This window comes from Pinus tabuliformis, chromosome 4_1 (assembly GCF_031772625.1).
Source record: "Pinus tabuliformis cultivar Carrire ecotype Pingquan chromosome 4_1, CPIR1, whole genome shotgun sequence".
In the NCBI taxonomy this organism is placed as follows: domain Eukaryota; kingdom Viridiplantae; phylum Streptophyta; class Pinopsida; order Pinales; family Pinaceae; genus Pinus; species Pinus tabuliformis.
Genome location: NC_142303.1, coordinates 309,539,674 through 309,547,692, shown reverse-complemented (window position 1 = coordinate 309,547,692; position 8,019 = coordinate 309,539,674). Strand labels below are relative to the sequence as shown.

Sequence of the window (8,019 nt, the reverse complement as noted above, 5' to 3'; positions counted from 1 at the left end):
AGAAAGAACCCACTCATATTTTTGTGACAACAAATCTGATATTGCCTTATCAAGAAATCTTGGTTTCCATAAAAAGAGTAAACATATTGATATGGGGTATCGTTTCATTCCAGAATTAGTGAGCAGTAATGAAATATGTATGGAGTTAGAGCTCTGCAAATCAGAAGACTAGTTTGTAAACATATTTACAAAACCCTTGGGAAAAGAATTGTTTGAAAATCATAGGGAAAACATAAGAGTATACAGAATATTGTAACGACATTTTATTGTAATAGCAAAATTTTGTTTTTTTTTTTTAAATAATTAAGAGGGAGAATGTAAGAATAATTATTTCACGGTGTATTCCTCTATTCCTCTCCCGTCACCGTAATCGTCGCCGCCTTGGCTATTCGAGCTTCTAGAAGTCAACACCGCCTTACCTCATCAAACATTTAACAGTCATTACTCCCCGCAGAAACGAAAGGGCAGCACCGCCTCGGAAACTAATATTTTAATTGTTGTCTTAACCGACATCAATTTTTTTGTATAAATATAGATGCTGAGCCAAGGAAGATCAATCCACTCGAGATTTTTTTCTTATTGGTGTAATTAAGCAGCTACCTGTTCACTTTTTTTTTCTTTATTTGTTTTTATCAGTCTCGACTTCTTCCTATGTGCACCTCAGTAAATATTCGTGAAATCAATTATTGCACAAAATGCAAGGGGTTCAGGTTTTGGGTCCTCCTGCTTGTTCTTTCTCATGAGTCCAAAGCAGTTGCAGCACCAACCCATTGCTTCTTCCCACGAGAGCAGCACTCGCAGATTCTGATAATCAAAGCATGTTCGACTGAAGAGTCTAACAATCACAGATTGCTCACCTGAAATATAAATAGCACGAATGTAGGTAGCTCTTCACATTTTAGTTGACATGCTTGGGAGGTAATGGGATGGATGAAATTAGCAGAATGTACAGCAGTGATCACCAAGTGATTACATCATACCATTGAAAGGCAACATCGTGGGAGCATTCAAAGAACTGTTGTTACAGACCTCCAAATTCAGGGACGAGAAGAAAGTCTTCAGAGAAAAAGAGAGAAACCTTGTCTACAAGAGCAATGGTTTTCCCTGATCGTACCCCTGCGGGTCCAAATCACGGGCAGAAGAAGGCGCCGACAAGGCAATGAAATGTCTAAGTTTGCGCCCTCGCCCGCTTTGACGCCACCGTCGGCTTCCTTTTTCGACAACCTTCTTGCGTTTCAGGGGCAGAAACATTCGAGAGTGGTTTCTATTTTTTTTGGACGCCAATTGGTTGTCCAAGGATTACTCAGCTACGTAGTACACGTGGTAAATTGAAACTGAGCATTGGTGATTGGCCAAATTTACGTAGCCAAATCCATAAGGTGTAATTAAGAAAATAGTTTATATATATTTCCATAAATTTCAAATCTTAACCATTAATTCAAACATTACATTCATAAGTCATCTATAAAAAAGTAGAAATACGCCTTTGTATCCATGTTTGCTTCATTTATCTAAAATATAAATAGGCCTATGTAGCCATGTTTGCCTAAACTCAGATAAGGCGAACATTCTTTTGTATGGAAATAACATGACCACCGAATTTTTATGAATCGGGAGATACAATTAACGAATAATTACATAAGCTAATCCATTAAATTTACATCAGCCGAGAGTAGCAAGTATACTTACTACTTTACAGATCAGAAAACCAGTATGTACAGGGTGGTACACATTTATTCCTCCATCCTCACTCGAAATTCAATGGCACTTCACAGTGTTAGGGAATCGACCGAATAATTTAAAGAAGAATGAGTTCCTTTTCTGGAATCCGTCGCAGGCCGAATCGCCATCTCAGGCCTATAATGATATAATAAAGCCTTAACGCTACGTACAAACAGCTAGCAGATCAGTTTTATCATCCATATTCTTCCCTGGTTACTGTTACCTGCTAAAAATCTGATTGAATACGATGAGGAGTCCCATGACGAAGGCTTGATCGATTCCGGGCTGCACCACAAGACTTAGAACGTCCTCCCCTAACATGATCTCCGGTTTCGCTACTTTTCGTTTTGCCTGGGCCATTAAATCAGTGAATGAATACTCGTGTAATATGGATTCCACTAACCTTATGAGAAGCAACATTATGGAATAAATCAAATTAGTTTTTATTCGAGAAGAACAAACCTGAGCGATAATCCGCCGAGATGATCCGAATACTGTGAATGAGGAGATTGGATTGCAGAGGGATCCCTCGATTTCGTAATCGGGAAGCTTTGTGTTCTGTCTCTTTGTAGGGTTTAACACTACTTTGGCAGAGGGTTTGCTCGAGAAGAGAGTCAACGCCGACTTTATAACGCTAAACACTGGCTTTACCCCAGACCCATAGCCGTCGCCTCTGAATGCTTCCCATCGATCGTTAAAACTTAATCTCTGCTAAACCCACAAACAAAATCAAACCACATATGTAAATCCATAAAATGTGAGGTCAGAGTTCAAGATATTCGAATTATTAAAAATAAGTACCTTGTGGAGCAAAGTGAGAAGCACGTTCCCTGCAGCATCCATAAGAAAGAGCTGGTGTCTGGCATCATATGCGTAATTATCGACTCTGAAAACCAGGTTTCCAGAAGAATCAAAGACTATAGAAACTGCCATTGAATACCAGTGATTTCTTCCACACAGTGAAGGTGACAGGAGAATCGTTGTGTGCAACAAACTTTTTGTCACTGATCATCAAAACATGGCCTTGCCGGGGCGAGGAAGAAAGGGAGGCTCCTGGATACACTTGATGCATCATTCTTTCCTACCAATTTCCTTGGAATATTGATGCCTCAACAATTCCACGAAAGAGAGCTTGTCGATAGAGGTATTTGTGTGGTTATTTATAAGTATCTTATAGAAGCCACTGAATAAGTATTTATTGCTCATTAGCGTACATAGCGTACATAGTGAGATTCACATTCCTTCAGATGGCATGAGATAATCAGATTATTCCAGATTATTCCATCTTCTCTTCTGTCTGTGACATGCTTAGTCACTTAAAAGGAGATACTGAAAGTATATAATATCGTTTATTTCGGTTTATAAGTCTTTGCCATTATCATAAGATGTCATTTTTTTATTCTTAAAATTTTCTCTATATTGAATGGAATAACTATGATTATCATCACGTTGAGCCCTAAGACAATATAACTATGATTATCATCACGTTGAGCCTTAAGACAATATAACTATGATTATCATCAAGTTGAGCCTTCAGCAACCTAACCTTAGTGGCTGTTTTTGTGGAAAGTGTAGATTCTTAAATATTTTGAAAGTGATATTTTTCCAACGTTGAATAAAAAACATTATCAATATTTCCAAATCTCCCATAGGATTATGCTATGTTAACCCCAACACCCGTTAGCATAATTTATTTCTACAAAAATAACTCACTCTTAGTCTCTCTTTTCATGATGCTTAAAAATAAATACTAAACTTACATAATTTAACAGATTTATACCTGTCACACATGCATACATATATATATTCATCCTAATGGTAAAATAGTTTTTCTAAATTTTGCTTTGCAAAAGTTCTTATATAAGAAACTTATCATTCCAATACTACAAGTACAAGTAAACTTCATGTGTAAGTTTTCAACATATTTTCCGAGAGATACATGAGAACAAACCAATCAAACGTAACTTGATGATGGAAGATAGAAAATTTAATGAATGGCATATTGCCTGACACAGAAACTAGTATGGGCCACTAGTATTGTAAAGGGTTCATACTAGTTTGTGTGTCAGGCAATATGTCATTCATGCCTAAAAGTGCAACACGTTACAGTAAACTTCATGACAACTACAGTAAACATGGATGGTCTATTCATTAATGAAACAATTACATTTCGACTAATGAAACAGGTAGCGCCACATATGATCTGTAATAAAAAATAACACAACTACATTCATAAGAGCATATGTCATGAACATTAATTGAACAAATAATGTAACTCCAACAGGTTATTAAGGATCGATAGAAATGCATGAAATATAGTTGGTATATGTCATAAATATTAATATAATAAAGATTCTCTATCAATATAATAAGGATTATAGAGAATGTGCTGTAATCTGGTTGGGTGTAATGATTAAGAGTATTTTTTTTTTTATATAAAAGGTTACAGATTTATATTTAAAATAAATTATGTACATTTAAATAGAGTTTAGTACTCAAATGATTAGGTAAAATAGGTTTTTCTTTCACATGAAAGAAATTTTTATCTAATAATTCTCAAAAACAAATCCCTAAAACAGGGTTGTTTAGTAATCTTAGGAAAAATGTGAATTAAAAAATATTATCTCAAACTCACTTGTCATAAATTAAAAATGGAAATGTTTTCATTTAAACAACTGAAATTAAATAAAATAAACTAAAATGTGAATAATAGTAATAATAAATCAGTGATATTGGCAAGAAATATAACTCTAAAAATAGTGTTGGAAACAATTAAAATTTTATATTTAAATAAAATAAACTAAATTGTGAATAATAGTAATACTAAACCAGTTATATTGGGAAGAAATATAACGGTAAGAATAGTGTTAGTTATATTGGGAAGAAATATAACTGTAAGAATAGTGTTGGCAAGAATTAAAATTTTATGTTCGAAATTTGTTGGATATATTTTTTTTTTATATTTGCCCCAAGTATAGTATCACTTATTTAATTTTTAAAAATTGTAGTTTCTACATAGTTTAATATGATACATCTAATTTTATTATTTTTTATTAATATTTAAAATTATTTATCTGCAATATGATTGGCTCAGGGTTGTTTAGTAATAATTATTATTACATCTTTTGTTGTAATACCCTTGGTTTCTTGAAAGAATTTACTGTGGTTATTAATTTGGTTTATGTTTTACTAATATTACTGTTGGACACCTAATCCTAATGGGTTAGTGTGGAAGTCGAATGGACAAAAGCAGTCCAAGAGACCTTGGGATCTGAAACCCAAGAGTCACAACATTGTATTATAAATGTACATCTCCTGTTAATAAAAATGTACTGAATGATTTATCTTTCCTATTCTTTGTTGTCCATGTGTGTTTAACATGGTATCAGAGCCGCTTGTTTTTCTGTGGCCTGTTATGTGCACGTCAGTACTGCGCCCTCTGCCCTGCTGAATGTGCTATACACCTGAGCGTTGATGCGTTTTTTACCTGAGCGTTGATGAATGCATAGAAGCGTTGTTACTGCTGCCTCTCTACGCATGAATACTGGTGCCTGACATGGTGACAGTGAATGGTATTAAACGCTGCCCTCTCTCACGCTGCTGACCTGATTCGAAACGCTGCTCCTCTCTGCCATAAGGTATTTTTAATCATTGTCTGCACTCTGCGCTCACTGAGCTAAACATAATTGCCTGACTGCATTCTGGAAACGCTCTCTCTCTGCCTCTGTCGTTCTGTCTCTGCGCTGTTCCTGACGTAACACTCTCTGGCTGCCTCTGTCCTGCTTTGTAACTCCTTTGCATCGATTTTTCACTATTACGACTCTGCCATAAGATAGATTTTCGCAGTCCGTAAACAAGAAAAAAAAGTAAGTCCCTAGGCTATGGTTTTACGGCTCAGTGTTTGTTGGTCTAGCGATTTATAAGTGTGGAGGTTTGAGTCTAATTTCGAGCAGGGTTATGTATATTTACGGAAAAACAAAAGGATCTAATCCCCAGCAGGTACGCCTGAGAAATGCTCCGGATGGGATTTCTTACATTGAAAAAAAAAACCAGAAAAGCACTAGGCCACCGAGTGGACAAAACTATCCAGTGATAATCTTGTCTTTGATAATATTGTGTTTGAGGGAGAAAAACGAGCGCGCGTAGATAGAGAACTAGGATGGCACCCATGGATCTTCTGCCGTCGAATGGTCAACTGCATCATCCCTGTCAAATCGCTGTAAGAAGCCATGGCCAGATACTAACTAAACACTGAAAATGCTCTGGAAAATTGCTTTTATTCTGTAATGCTCGAGCCGACTCAGAGGCCATTATTCCTTTCGCCAAACTTCACTGAATCTTGTCTGTATGCTCTGTGAAGACCGTTTGTTATTCTATGTTTCGCCGTTAGGAGGATCTGGAGTATGGTGGTTATATTCTGCGGTAAAATGGAAGATGGAGCACATGCAAGCCGTGCTGTCACCTGCGTATATCTATAAATGTCAATCAACCAGCGTAGAATGTAGTCGGGTGTAGCTGCCAGTTCATGAGAGCTGCGCATTGTTCGTGACAACGCCAGCCATAACAGTCGCGACATCAGATAAGAGTGGAAGTTTTACTGCGGATGGCGTAAGGGAATAGAGACATTGTCTACGTATCGTATGTTTAAATCCATTTGAAGATGCGTTGTTTACGTGCTTGCTGAATGTTTGCCTGCGCGTGTAAAAAGGGCCATGGGTTTAGCGTTATGTGGAGTTGGAATGTGTAGCCTCTGCATTCAATCGAGTGTTGAAACCATTCAAAGCTGAACGGCGTACACCTGTGGTTAATTGCTCTAATCATAAATCGTGGATGAGCCAATTAAAATGTCAATTACGTAAGTGGTGGCGAAAAAAAATCCTAACTTGCTGGGTATGTATATATATTGTCTGTGTGCTATATACATCGTTTTAATAATCCATTGAAGATTCGTTCTGCCTGTCGTATAGCTGTTGTTTAATCGCCGAGGAAGAAATATTGTATGGAACGGTTCTATGATTTTGTTGGTAATTGTGACTGATATATGCGCCATGCTGTGTAAACATCCACACTAAATTACATATTGTGCTGTACAATTCCGCACCACATTTTTGGCAAAATATGTATTTTCTCCATTAGAAAGGTCGAGTGCATACTTTGGTGGTTGATAAATTATTGTTGGAAAGTCAAATGCTTTAGTCCATATTATCTTTGCTGTAGCAGACTCTTTTAGAGATGCCAAGTTGAATTGGTTAAAATGATTTTGGTGATTGAAGTCGAGGAGTTCTTGCCTGTTTATTTTCAGAAACTTTGTTTCAGTTCTGTGACTTTAATTTGAGAAGACAGTTGGTTCCAGACCTAAAGCAATCTTTCTAAAGTTGGTTCGTGACCTGCATAGGCCAACTTTGTATTTTCTACAACGACTTACATAAAGAATGATCTAGCCCCAAGGCTACAAACTTGTATTTTCTGTGGTTACACTTATCTACAACCACTGTTCTTCCTAACATTTGCTGAATTTAAAGAACAGAATCTCTGAAAGTCTGGTGATATTTGTATAATTTTGACAGTTTCAAGATATCTCTGGTTGATTTTTCCCTTTAAGCTATAGGGCTCTCTTGTGCAACTTAAAGATATTTAGCAGCTTACATTTTTCTGTGGGATTTGGAGATTTTTAAGGTGTAGAAAAATGGCTAAGCTTGAAAGAATATTAGAATTATTGAGAACTCTAATCATGTCCACTGCTAACAACACAGTCAAAATTAACAAAGCCTCTCTTTCAGAAATTCAAACATGTCTGCAATATGCACAAGAAAAGATAGAGTTTTTGCAGCTTGAATCACAACTGCAACAGGAAGAATTACAGCAGTGGAGTCATCATTCTGAACCTGTTTCTATTCAGAACATTGAGACTGCAACCCATCAACAACAAGTTAGTAATGGTACAGTTCATTCAAATAAAGCAGCAGTTGTATATGCAGATGCAGAAACCCAATCTGCACTTCCCAAGCCCATCATCAGACCTTGGGAACAGCTTGTCCACAACAAGCACAGAACTGGTCTTGGATATGACAAGGACTTGTCCTTTCATATTCCAGACTATGCCAAGCCCATTCAGTTTCAGAGTGCTGGATTCATTTATGACAGTTCACCTGCTCCTCATGACAGTTCAGCTTCAGCTGTTCCAGATTCTGCCCCTCTTCCACAGCAACAACAACAACAAGAAAAACAACAGATCGTAAAATGCCAACACTGTGACCGAGTTGGCCATATGAAAGATCACTGTTTTGATCTTCATCC

General features: G+C 36.8%; 1 pseudogene across 1 annotated transcript; it reads right to left on the bottom strand.

The window, feature by feature from the left end:
- Window positions 1-1,639: 1,639 nt before the first annotated feature.
- Window positions 1,640-2,820, bottom strand: LOC149175520 (protein LURP-one-related 12-like; annotated as a pseudogene). The gene is made up of 3 exons (XR_016258567.1): window positions 2,524-2,820; window positions 2,185-2,430; window positions 1,640-2,073 (listed from the first exon to the last, which is right to left on the bottom strand). The product of XR_016258567.1 is annotated as a protein LURP-one-related 12-like (transcript).
- Window positions 2,821-8,019: the final 5,199 nt, after the last annotated feature.